General features: G+C 37.1%; 1 long non-coding RNA gene across 1 annotated transcript in view; it reads left to right on the plus strand.

Moving 5' to 3' along the window:
- LOC113929677 overlaps positions 1–10,237 on the plus strand; it is a 30,047-nt gene extending 19,810 nt beyond the window's left edge. Inside the window, exons 2-3 of the long non-coding RNA XR_003522287.1 lie at positions 6,738–6,787; positions 10,149–10,237. This is a non-coding gene — a long non-coding RNA (uncharacterized LOC113929677). The remainder of the gene's footprint in view (positions 1–6,737; positions 6,788–10,148) is intronic.
- The last annotated feature ends 4,131 nt before the right edge of the window (positions 10,238–14,368 follow it).

Raw genomic sequence — 14,368 nt, forward strand, 5'->3', positions numbered from 1 at the left:
CCCTATTTTCTGTTTGTTTAACCTGGTGACAACCTAGCAAACATTTTGGAACCTCTTGGACACAAGATCCCATACTAGGCAGTTTAGAGGATGTATGGACTCATGAGAGGAGAGCCCCACTCTCCATTGTAGATAGGAATTCTGCAGTCTGACCTTGATTCCTTTAGGAAGCTCATTCATTTAATGAGTCTGGAATATCTTCTCCATGCCAGTTCTGTCAGGTATTTGGTATGTACTGGAGTGTAGTTGCAGCCCTCTTGAAACTACATTCAGATCATCATCAGCTTTTATTGCATGTTTACTTAAACAAAGCATTTTATAAGTAGGTGTAATCTTATTGGATTCTTACACTAACCCTAAAAAGTAGGTACATATATCACTTTTATTTTATGCATGAGGATTCTTAGGCACACATGCATTAAATAAGGCTTAGTCACACGGTGGTAGGACTGGAGTTGAAGCCTAGGTCATGTTATTCTAGAAGTTGCCTTTTTAATCCTATCCCACATTGCCCTTATTATGGGAGTGTAGGACCTTCATGGTGCTCCTTCTGTATCAATCATCCAAAATAAATCACTCTTCAAGGAAGGAGTGGAGGGAGGAGCAAATGGGGTCCGGGCAGGGTTTCCTACCACAGAGCAACAGTGCTAGCCCAAGAGGTCCTTTGTGAAAGCCAGAAAAAGGTAAATCTTTCTCCAGGAAGTTTTTAATTTAAAAACTTTCTGCAAGAAAACTTTCCTTAAAAATTGAGAAAAGTTGATAATTGTGATGTGGATGACACATCCTGGAGTTGTGCATTGTGTAACTGGCATTACTGTATGTGGCACCTCTGTCCCCTAATACCCTGCTATGGGCTGAATCATGTCCCTGCAAAATTCATATTTTGACATCCCAACTCCTAGTACCTCAGAATATAATGGTATTTAGAAACAAGGTTTCTAAAGAGGCAATCAAGTTAAAAGGAGGCTGTTTGGGTAGGGCCCTAATCTAACCTGACCAGTGTCCCCATAAAGGGTGGCAGTGACATGAGGGATGGCAAGCACAGAGGGAAAACCATGTGAAGAGGCAGCAAGAGACTGGCCATCTGCAAGCCGAGGAGAGAACCCTCAGAGGAAACCAATCCTGCTGGCACCTTGATCTTGATCTTAGACTTTCAGCATTCTGGAACTGTGAAAACAAAATGCGTTGTTTAAGGTGCCCAGTCTGTGGTATTTTGCTATGACAGCCCTAGCAAACTAATATGCACCCCTAACACTTTCACCTTACAGAGTTAAAGCATGGGTGCAGATAGTCCAAGATGGACATTCAGGACGCAACGCCTACGCACACACACATAGAGTGAGTGAGAGGTGGGGTTGGAGGGGAGGGGTGAAAGAGAAACCTCTTTACATGGTAGAGAATTCTCAGAATCTTAACAGCTTGATGCTTCCAATTCCACACCCTGTACTCTTCACCTGGTACTGTATTGCCCCTCCTTTGTAGCATCAGTTACATTATTATTACATATTTTTCATGGGATTATTTGCTTAATCTTTTCCCACTATGTTCTGCTCCATGAGAAGAGAACTTCTTTGTGTCCTTAGTGTCTACATTGTGAATAGCACATACTAAGTATCCAATAAAAATTTGTTGGGTGAATGAATGAAGGAAGGAGTATATCCCTGAACTTGTGAATGTTTTCAGTCATATTATTACGTGATTAACAGTGATACATACACCCAAGAAAAATGAAAGTATAATAATTATACCAAATAACAATATATTTTTTTCCAGTTAAAATGACTAAAGTGTACCCGGAAGTAAAACATGGCTTCATTAGAGTACTTTGCTTAAAGGATTTATTTTTATTTGATGACATACAAACCTGAGGTCTGGACCATTTTCTACCATTAGAAGTCCCATGACTTTTCTTAATGCATCAGGTTCAATACACCAGCCAAATTCTAGCAATTATGTGTTTCCTTCATAGAATTCCTGAAGAGCATGGATTCAAAAGATAATTCTTTTCTTTCCCCTGTTGGCTATTATGGCCATTTATTGAAACCACCAATGTGCAGTGCAGCTAGTGGAAAATATCAACTTGGGTCACAGCCATAGTTACGTTCTTTGAATCAACAAACCCCCACATGTTAGTGAAACATTTATTTGATTTAGAAGAGTTTGAACTCAAGGGTAGACTGGCTTGATGGTTAAAATGATTAAGAATAAAAAAGAGGGGAAACTTGAAATTCCAATACAACCCCTTTAGCTGGTCTTTTCAAACTCCTATTTATTCATGTACCAGTGCTAAGTATTTTACATGTATTATATCCTTTATTTTATTTTATATATTTTTAAAAGATTTTATTTATTTGAGGGAGAGGAAGAGAGCATGAGCAGGGGAGGGTCAAAGGGAGAGCGAGTCCAACACCGGGTTCGATCTCAGGACCCCAGGATCATGACCTGAGCCACAGGCAAACACTTAACCAAATGAGCCATCCAGGTGCCCCTATATCATTTATTTTAATTATTACATTTATTTTAATTATTGCCCAACTCTGTAAAGTTGGTACAATTATTGGCCCACTTTTTTAGATGAAGTAACTAACTGGTTGAGTGAACTTAAGCAATTTGCTCAAGGTGACCCAGGTATCACTAAAATCCAGACTTTTCCTTCATTGTGTATTGGTTACAAAAATATTACATTTATTATAATGTATAAAATAAATAAAGTGTTAAGAACAGAATAAAAAAACAGTAACCCCCAAAGCCAGAAACAACCATGACTGACATTTCGGTGAATGTCTTTCTAGTGTTTATTTTCTATGCTTTGATGTGTCTTGTAAAATGTTATAATATTTTGTATAGTTCTTTGTAATCAGGTTCTTAAAATTTTTAAATATTATTTTATTGAACAGATCTATACAGCATTTTAGTGATTATATGCTATGTCAATTTATTAATAAATTATAGTATGTTTAATCAGTCTTACTTTTGGACACTTAGTTTATAGTTACTTTGCTGTTAAAAATAACATAACTAAATCTTATACACAATTTTTTTCATATGCAAGATTATTTATTTTGGTTCTCTCCTTCTCTATAAGTGTATTTTAAAGATTTTATTTATTTGACAGAGAGGTTGGGGGAGGGATAGGCAGAGGGAGAGGGGGAAGCCAACTCCCTGCTGAGCAGGGAGCCTGGCCCCATGGGGCTTGATCCCAGGACCCCAAGATCATGACCTGAGCCCAAGGCAGACACCCGACTGACAAGCAGGCACCCCCTGGCAATCTTTTTAGGACTAGAGTTAATGCTTTAGAGACAAAATATTCTTTTTTTATATTAGTTGTAAAAATATTTTTGTAATAAAATGTAAATTGTTAGAATTTATAATTAGATATAATTTATATTGTCCATCTCTAAATTCTATAGGAAAGATAGTTTTCTCTGAATTCATGGACTTCTTAAGGAAAAATTCCATTTTCCCCTATGTTTACTTTCTCTCCTTGCATGGACAGTGTCTTCCCTAAGAACTTGTGAATTCTCTAAGAACTCAAACTACGCTAAAGGACACAGACTCTGTGGTGGGGTTCCAAGGTGCAAGCAAACTTGACACAGATGGGAAATGGTTGCAAAAAGGCAAGATGAGGCCAGACTATGGATAGACAAAGTAGAAATTCTGTTCTATTATAAAGAGAGGGAAAATAAATTTTTTTTTACTTTCTACCATTTACCATTGTACAATCTTTTTTTTAAAGATATTATTTATTTATTTGAGAAAGAGAGAGAGAAATAGTGAGAGAGAGAGGATGAACAGGGATGAGAGGAAGAAACAGGCTCCCCACTGAACAGGGAGCCCAGACGTGGGGCTCGATCCCAGGACCCTGGGATCATAACCTGAGTCAAAGGCAGATGCTTAACTGACTGAGCCACCCAGGCGCCTCTACCATTGTACAATCTTAAAGTCACTTTTTTTTTTAATTTTGGGGAAACAACAAAATTTCTGTCACAAACCAAAACCCTTTCTGTAAAGAAAGAGATTGTTATTTTTGTGCACTTGTCAATAGTGCATTATAGGAACTATTTGAGAACAATTTTTTGCTTGGAATGGGAATTTTTTCAGTAGAAACTATCAACTGAAATATTATCTTGCTTGATTTATTTGACCTAGTAAATGATCCTTAAAATAAATAAATTAACTCTAAATGATATCTGTGTATTTTGCTAATTTGAGGTGTGCAGTTTTTTAAAGCTTTTTTTTTTTTAGAATAATATTGTGGGCTCTATCTCAACATCTCAGACTATGAATTGCATAGGTAGCACCTTTTTTTCCATGGAAACTAATGGAATTTTAGTTTAAAAATAACTTAAAATAGGGGCACCTGGGTGGCTCAGTCACTGGGCGTCTGCCTTCAGCTCAGGTCATGATCCCAGGGTCCTGGGATCGAGCCCCACATCAGGCTCCCTGCTCAGCAGGAGGCCTGCTTCTCCCTCTCCCACTCCCCCTGGTTGTGTTCCCTCTCTCGCTGTGTCTTTCTCTCTGTCAAATAAATAAATAAAATCTTTAAAAAAAGAATCACTTAAAATATACATTCTTGGTTCTCAGATCAGAGAATTTGAATCAGAATATCTGAATAAACATCACAGGTATTTCTGTAGCACTCTAAAGCTTGAAAAGCACTGTTTGAAAACAATATCTGGAAGAGTCATTTTTTCCTGCATTTGTTCACATAAAATATCTCCTGAACGCTCAGTATGTGAGGGGCAGCATGCCATGCGCTGAGAGATATAAGAAGATAAGTAAGACATGGTTCTTTCTCGCAAGGGCAGAAAGCCCAGTGGGGAAAGTAAGATCCTTGAATAAAAATAATAAGTATGATAAGAAGCAATATGTTTTGCTGTAAAATGAAGGCAACTGAAGGCTCTAGAATAGCAGGAAAAACTTCTGATGGGAGAATCTGTGAGGAGGCAAAGTAAGACTTACAGGAATGGAGGACATCTGAGCTGACACCAAAACAAGAGTGTCAGGGAGCCAGGTGTGAGGTCAAAACCAACGAGATGAAGCAATGGGAAAAGAAAGCAGCAGAAAGTTGCAAAAAAGTGCTGAGGAGAAAAACATACCCAAGTTGGTGTTTAATTAGATATGGTGGGGGTGAGTGAGGAATGAGACAGGATGACTCATGTTTGGAGCCTGAGAGAACAAGTGTACCCTTAACAAACAAGGAAGTCAGCAGAAACTGGTTCTTGGGGAAGTTTAATTTTAGAAATTTTAAGTTTGAGGTGCTTCCAGGGTATCCAAATTTAATCCCTTTGTTGGATCTTTTATTGCAGCCAAGTCCACTCCATTACCAGAGTCCTACTGTTAACCAATTGCCTACTTTACTTTTTCCAGTGATCCCTCTACCCCCTCCCTCAGGATTCTCTAACTTCTAGCATAAGTGTTGTCAGGTCCTTTGTATACGTTGTTAGATTCAAGAGACTGAAGAAACTGTAAGACAAGTAAACATTTTTCCTTGTTAATTTTGATTACTACTCCTACTAAAATGTCAGTGGGTCACTATGGCAACCCACAGTGGTTCTCTTCACTGTCTCACCAAAGACGCCTTCCATATTAGCAGCAAAGCCATGGAGGAAAGACAGAGTGAATCATGGAGAAAGAATATCCCATCTTACCACCCCAGTGGAACAGGAATTCTGGGAGAGGTCAGGGTTAGAAAGGGATTGATAATTTGGGAATTATTTCCATGGAATCGAGTGGGAAAGCAGTGAAGCAGTTGATTTTCTGAGTGTATGCTTTAGCAAGTTTTGTTTTGCAGTGCATATTTTGTTGGTAGCTGGCTCTGTCTTCCAAAATAGATCATACTGTACTAGAGCACAGTGAGTCATTCCACATTGTTTTGTCACTTCTACTCTGCATTTGTCCCTCATCAACTTCCTCTTACATCTAACCATTTGCCAATGTTTCTGTCTAAGCTTTTCTCCTGTCTCCACTGAGGTCAGAGAAAAGGGAAATACACTGAAATCACCATACCATCAACAAGGGTTTATGGAGTACCTTGTATGTGATCAGCATCATGCTAGGTGTTTCAGTCATGTCATATGAATGATTGGAGTTAGGTAAGAAAAGGTTTACTTTCATATGACGATTATTAAAAGTTTGAATGAGTTATCAAGAGAGGTCATATATTCTAAACATGGAAGAAATGGTTAGGTTGCATGCTGCCTGATAATGGATAATGGAACACAAGCTCTTAGAGTTCTTGAGATAATATGGATACATTTTCAATTCTATTTCTTGCTTACATATGGGTTGATCGTTTTTCACTTTTTTTTCCACACCTGTGTGAGAGAACTCTGTATCATTGTGCTTGTGATTCTTTTTATATATAATTACTTTATATCTGCCTCATCCTCCGTATTGGCTTGTATGTTAGCTAGTGAAAGGTGAAATTCCATTCTTTCACTTAAAGCTTTTTTTTCAGTCATTGTAGAAATAAAGTATATATTATAATCAGTCCTGTATCATATTCTTTAAAGGAGAATGATAGGTAATTTTCTTTCTATATACAGTAGACATTATGGAAGTGACAAAACCTTTTTATTTGCATTAAGAGAGAAAGAGGAAATAGTGTCCCAATTCAGCAGGAGGTATTTTTGTTTTGCATAACTAAGACATTTCCAATTTAGGGAATAGGAGTAGGTCAAGGTTCAGGGAGGTCAGAGAAAGACTAATGTAATGTATTTTCTCTTTTTCTGCAGATTTCTATGAATAGACCAAAAACAGACCCCTACAGGATGTCTGGGTGCAGGTGAGGCTGATTTGAGGCAAATCTGCTTTACAGTATCGCAGTCTTACTTCCCTTTGGCTGGGGCTTCAGCCCCCGAGTGCAGAGCTCTTGCCTGCCTCCCTCTAACACTGTCCCCTCAGAAAGCTCCTACCTAATGTTGGCTCCTGCTCTTTTCCTTTGTGGCTCTGATGGAAGGAGCAGAAGCACCTGGTATGTGCTGGGCATGGGGGATATATTTCGGGGCAATATTTTTCCTCTTTGGCATCTCTGTTCTAACTACTCTCTGGGTACAGCTTTATTCTAATTATAGCAAAGCTAAACAGGGTGAACTTTAGTCCAGAAACTTTTTCAGGTTCATTATATTTTGAGAGAGAAGAATTTTTCAAATAATCTCCCTGCTTACTGGTTTTCATCCTGCTTTGTGTGAAACATCTAGTTAATTGATCACATGCTTTTGCTATTGACAAAATAGTGGGCAAGTAAAGTCTCTAAGCTTATTTTCCTATCTAAAAGTAGGCATAACCACACTTCAATTCTAGGTTTATTCTGAGGATTAAATAAAATCATGCATAATGCCTAGAACATATATTTGGTAAAAGAATCATTTAAATTTAGTTTATCACCAGTATTGTGATATGCTAAATTCACTGTTAATTCTGAATTTCAGAGTTTTGAGAATGGCACACATAATTTTATATTAACTTAATAGCAACCACTTCTTGAGTGCTTACTACACGTGAGCCCCTGTGTTAAACAATATTAAGCGGTTTAATTCTGACTACAGCATCAGGAAGTAAGTTCCATTATCTCTATCTTATGAGGCTTGGATGGAAGTAACTTGCCTAATGGCAGCCTGTTAAAGTAGCGTACTCCTGATTATACTATACTGCCTCCTTGTGACCCTCTTCTAAATACTGGTGTCATGTGTTGAAATCACAATACACAAACTTGAACAGTTGTTCTCTGTTGATTGCGAGGTTGACTGCCAGGCAGGAAATGTTGCAATTGGATGGAGAGAGCTTATGGACTTGGAACTCTAGGATAGGGTATATCATGGATTGAGGCCTCTGGGAACAGCTTTCCTCCTTTCTAGAAAATTGGCTAAGAATCTGGGCTCTGGAATCATATTTTCTGGGTTGTAGCCCAGCTCTGCTACTTAGTAGCTTTGTGACCTGGGGCAGGCTCAGCTCTCTGAGCCTCAGTTCCTTATCTATCAAGTGGGGAAAATATTACCTGTGTTAGGGAGTTGTTATGAGGATGCAATGAGTTAATACATGTGGGTTCCTTAAAGTAGTGGCTGACACTTGGTAAGCACTGTTACATGTTATTCGTGTTTCTATGCCCTTCACTTTGTATCTCTCATCTGGCTCTATCCATTTGTGCATTGTCGCACTTTTGCTAAGAAAGGCATAGATTTACTTAAAGACGTTGTGATGCCTGTCCACAGGATTGTATTCTGCTTTCATAATTTCTAATATATTTTAATAGAGAGAAAAGTTGATTGTTACCCTTGAATTTCTTCCATCTTCAGAAACAATTACTGCTTAAGAATTAATGTGCTTATGTGAGCGCTGTGAATTGTGTAAGACTGTTGAATCACAGACCTGTACCCCTGAAACAAATAATACATTATATGTTAAAAAAAAAAGAAGATAGTAGGAAAGGAAAAATGAAGAGGGGGAAATTGGGGGGGGAGACAAACCCCATGAGAGACTATGGACTCTGAGAAACAAACTGAGGGTTCTAGAGTGGAGGAGCGTGGGGGGTTGGGTTAGCCTGGTGATGGGTATTAAAGAAGGCATGTACTGAATGGAACACTGGGTGTTATATGCAAACAATGAATCATGGAACACCACATCAAAAACTAATGATGTAATGTATGGTGATTAACATAACATAATAAAATAAAATTTAAAAAAGAAAAAAGAATAAAACACCTAAAAAAGAATTAATAGGATTAATACTCTTTTAGTGTTTAATTCTGACTTCACATTTATGAAATTGAAACCTGTTAAAAAAATCAGTATTAACAAAAGCCAAATATATGGAGTGAGACCTTGTCTTTAGTCATAACTTCAGATTAGAAGTAAAAACGAACTTAAAGTTTGTGGCTGGATAGGGTCTTTTCTATTTTTATGCAATCATTGGATATGAGGTACATTGGCGAGGTATCTTACTTAGCCTTTTTGCTCAGCTCAAGGAAGAGTTAATAAAGTAAAATTATGTAAAGTGCATTGAACTCCTCAAGAGAGAAGTGTTATATTAATACCTGCCTCACAGTGATGTTCTCATACTTAATGATATAAAGTTTGTAAATTGCCTTGGTACTCCCAGTAACATCCAGATGAAGCATCATTTTGTTTTATTGCAAAGAGCTCTAAGTTACACAGAATGCAAGTTAAGGGGGGAATAATAATCAGAAGTACATAAAATAAAGAGAAAACATTTTGTTCCAGTTGTGAGTGCTAGAGTTGATCATTTTTATATTTTCTTTCTCTATTACTTTTGGGAGAGGGGCGGAATTTATAATGCACAGTTTAATCGAGCACTCATCATTAAAATATGTAATGGCAGAAATAGTGATCATGATACAGAGACCTTTAAGGACACTATTATTCAAACATTTAAAAACTAAATTCCAGTTTTAAAAGAGTCAACCCCTGTTTCATATGATTCTATTAAGTTTGGCATTTTTGAGATGTCTTAAATCGATACCTGTAATACTTACAAACATCAGTAGAGAGAATAGTACTGTAAACACATATTCTTGCTGTAGGGTACATTTTAAATGTCTAAACACTAATCAATATAGAGAAATTAAGTATTGACTAAAATAGCTTTATAATAAGTAATTATTGGTTTGCTCTTTTAGAAATTAGACATTATCACTTTGGGAATAAAGAGTAAATTTACTGTCATGAAATTAAAGTGTTTTTGACCTTTTTGTACAACTTTCCTCTCTCTATGAAATGATTAGGTTTAAATATGATTGCACAGCTGTATTATGTTGCAAGCATCAATTTTTAATTATTGTAAGGTCAATGTTAGAACAAATGTGATTAGTACTGTACCTCAGTGCACTTATTTACTTTGCACTCAAAAACCACCCTGTGTTTACTAAGACCAACCTGTACCTCCCTCTGCTGATATGACTAATTAGATTTATGTGAAATCCTTTATTTTTTTTCCCCAGTGTTCATCCTATGTATGCGATTTTGTTGATTCTTTCAATTTTAAAAAATATAAAATGCTTGACTTATCTCTTCCTTTCAAATAGTGGGGATGTTTATTTTCCTATGTGTGTGTAGGTGTCTCTGTGTGTATAACCATATATATTAGTAACTGCACATTTTTCCTGCCTTTGTATAACATGATGTCTTAGGCACCTTGGGCTGCTGTAACAGGATATCATAGACTGGATGACTGAAAAGACAAGCATTATTTCTCACAGTTCTAGAGGCTGAGAATTCCAAGATCAAGGTGCCAGCTGATGTGTGGTGTCTGGTAAGAGTCCTCTTTCCTGTGTACAGATGACTGTCTTCTGATAATGTCCTTACGTGGCCTTTCCTTGGTGGAAATGGAAAGACACACAGAGGGACTTCTTCTTCTTCTATGAGCATTAATTCTATTATGAGAGCACTACCCTCATGACCTCATCTAAACTTAATTACCTCCCAAAGTCCCCACCTCCAAATATCAGCCCGTCTAAAGAGAAAAGGAGTTTCATTTCCAGGAATAGGTTTACATGTTTCCATGTTGGTAGAGATTTGTTGTATTTTTCTTATTGTTCCAAGTGACTTTGGATTTAGCTCTTTAAATGAAAAGATATGGCATATGAAAATGACAGAATAATACATGATCTACATAGTAGTCATTAAAATTCCTTAGATGTTCAGCATGAATAGTAATTCAGGTTTTAACAAAAAAGTAGTTTTCTAATTCTTAACTATTTCTTTATATTTCATTTTTGTGGATAGATTATTTATATTTTAATAATAATAATATGTTTAAAAAAACCCATTAGTTGTATTTAGTAAATGAAACTGTGTAAGATTTCCTACCAACTAGAACAAACAGGCCAGATATTTCATCCTCATGGCTTGGTGAATGAACGGTCAGATGCTGGTTGGGCTCCACTGGGGATCTTTAAAGATGCAGGAGTGAAGAATAGATCATCACTTGGCTATGACAAGTGGCAAAGGGGCTGGGGGGGAAATGACTCATCAGTAGTATTGATCAGGGTGGGCTATAAAGAAGATAAGCCTTGCCTTTGTTTCCTTCATGCTTCTTCAGTCAGTTGAGGAGGGGCATATGGAATATTTATAGGAATTATAAGAACTTTACTTCTGTGTTGGTTGATGCAGTTTTTGCTGCCATTTCCTTCTCAGCCACTATGTTATTTTTGAGTCACATAATCTGAAAATAGTTGCCTTTAAAAAGAGATACGTAGGGTGCTCTTGTTGAGAAATTTCAAGGCCGAATAATGAGGGTCAGATGATGGAATTCTGAGCATTGAAACAAGGAGTTCGGAGGTATTTTGGGTTTGGATGGTTCTTTTCCAAACCTCTTAAATTATGTTCCTCAAGAGTAAGCTTATTCTCAGTAGTTTTGTGAGCCACTTATTCTCTTACTCCAGCTCTGCTGCTGCCGTCACCCTCACTATCTGCATACCACGGTACTGTGAATAATGCACCATACACATTGCTAAAGAAATTCTTTCTCTTTCACACATAACATCATGGAAGCAAGCAAAAAACTTGTTATCATACACTAATGTTGTAGAAGATCATGAATGTATGATTTGAATATGAAAGCCACAGAAAGATTATTTAGCAAGGTTAAAATTATGCTTTATTCCTCTCAGCCAAGGAACTTGGGCAAAAACTTTTTGAACCAGAAAATGTCACTGTTTTTAGAGATCATACATGGGTTGCAGCAATTAATATATGAAGCCTTTCTCAGTTACCTTCATTGAGCCTACTTCTTTTCCCCCAATATAATTAAAACACTTTAAAAGACAAGAAGACCAACTATGGCACTTCATTTTCAGTTTCTGACTACCTTTAGATTTGCTTTTTATTTCAAGGCTGTACTAATTATCACCCTGATTTTAGACATATAATAATTTGTATGGATTACACATTTAGAGCAAATTATACTGTGTTCAGTTTGGTGGTCAGAGGAGTCTAGCACAGGGAGTATAAATGGGCCACAAGATGAAAGTGCAACAGTATCATATTGCTATATGTTTCTCAGTAAAATAAAATCCGTGTATTAATTATCCACCTTAGTTTGGCTAGATATGCAATATTAGTCATAATTCATTTGTCACTGTCTTCTTGTTTGCCATGGTACAGGATGCTCAGGTGGCCTACACAATCTGAAAAAAGTAGGAAAGGGCTATTGGTTATGTTTACTTTTTTTGCCATTGTGATTGATGCTCATGGTATAAACTTTGATGGCCAATTTGGAGGTGCAGAGCTCCACTCAGTCTAAGTAAAGCTGGAACAGAGAATTTTTCCAAAGCTTTGGTTTTTAAAAGACTATTGGAAAATGAAATTTTTGAACAGCCTGGAACCATTTTACTTAGCCTGGTCATATCTGCCCCTCTCTGGCATGGTGAAACACTTTCATAAAGACACATAAATAGCCAATTATCCTATGAAAACATGATAAATCACATGAGAAAAATGAAAATATTATAATGAAAATACATTTTATACCCCTGGATAATAAAAATGAAATATTAGGACTATAACAAGTGATAGTGAAGAGAGGGATAAATGAAACACATAATCTGTCACTGGGAGTATAAGTAGGTGCAACAATGAACAATAGTCATATTTAATCAGTGTCGGATATTACTCTGAATTGCGGGAAGGTCTTTGATGGCTAGGAGGCTGTGGGGTAGAGTGACCAACTTGTCCCTATTTGCTGGGAACTTTTTTGGTTTAAAACTGAATATCCTTTGTCCCAGAAACTCTCTTAACTCCAGGCAAACCAGGATGGTTTAGTCATCCTAGGGCCATAGAAAATATATGGGGATCCTCAAGGGACTCAGGGGAGCACTATATCTTAAATGTGGAATTATTTCAATATTTTAAAAACTGGTAAATCTATACCTGTGTGTACCAACTGAACTGGTAAATCTATACCTGTGTGTACCAGCTGAACTGGTAAATCTATACCTGTGTGTACCAGCTCTGCATACACCCACTTTGGAAAATAATTTGGTGTTGTCTTATGAAGTTCAATATACAAACTCCCTATGACCCCCAAATTCATCTCTATGGCATATAGATTAGAGAAACTCTTGAACATGTGTGTTGGGAGATATGTACAAGCATTTCATAGCCCTGTTGTCTGTAATAACAAAAAAAAATTGGGGACACCTTGAACATCCTACAGCAAAACACTAGATAACTATATTGTGTTATATATACACACACACATACACATACACACAATATTTAACAAAAATTTGAAAATTCCAAAAAGTTAAATTTTGGGGGTCCCTAAATTCCATTTGTATGTTTCATGTCCTTTCAAGCAATATGGGAAACTTATCACGTAACAAATATTTATTGTCTCCTTACTGTGTATTAGTTATGTAATGTTGAAAAAACCAAAATCCCTGCCTTCAAAGGGAGTAAATTTTGGTGGAGGAGAAGAACGCTAAACCTCTACATAAATAAATATATAAATAGATAGGTACAATATATATGTTATACAATTTCAGGTTGAGATCAGAATTGGAAAGTAATAAAAGACAAAGTAAGAAGAGAGAAGGTGATGGTGGGGTGTAAGAAGTAGATATTTTTGAGTGATTGGAAGGCTTTCAGAAGCTCATGACATGTGATTAGAGTCTTGGATGAAATGTGGAACCAGCCATGTGAATATTTGGGGGAAGAACATTCTAGGCAGAGTGAAGAGCCACTAACTTACGTCCCAAAGCCCACTCCAAAACCTTCCTCCTCATCCAGGGCACTGTGTACAAGAAAGCAGTCTCTACCCCTCATACATCTCAAATACCTTTTATTTCTCAAGGCTCAGAGAAGTTATCCTCTTGCTCTCAGATAGGGCCGTCAGCCCTAGGCCCCTCACCAGAGTCTATGGCCTCTGTAAGCAGAAGCATTTCTAAATGGAGCCCTGTTAACCTTCCCCTTTGGCAAGAGTCTCCAGACCTCTAGGAGTACAAGGTACATTTGCTGTCTAGTAGGTGGAAGAGAACAACATCTCTCTCATTCTTTTGGGTCTTCAAAGAAGCAAGAAGAAAACACAAATGATAATTGTAATAGATTATCTTGCTACATTATGCATAATAAAAATGTTCTGAAGTCTGATTGACAATAGTCCAGGAAAGCTGCAAAACCAGTCTTCAAAAAGGTCCAGTGTAGAAGGTTTTCTATAGTTAGTGTATGAAAGTATCTTTACTTGAGAAGGTTTTGCATGGTTAGCTCATGTGATCATCTTTAGCTATGAATGATAGAGAGTCCTGGCATAGTGAACAGATGGCATAATGATGTCAAACCACTCAGCTTCTCTAAGTGTTAGTCTCTCATCTGCTCCTACCTGAGATGGTTATTGTGTAGATTAAATAAA

The sequence above is a fragment of the Zalophus californianus genome, chromosome 5 (genome assembly GCF_009762305.2).
Source record: "Zalophus californianus isolate mZalCal1 chromosome 5, mZalCal1.pri.v2, whole genome shotgun sequence".
Lineage (NCBI taxonomy): Eukaryota > Metazoa > Chordata > Mammalia > Carnivora > Otariidae > Zalophus > Zalophus californianus.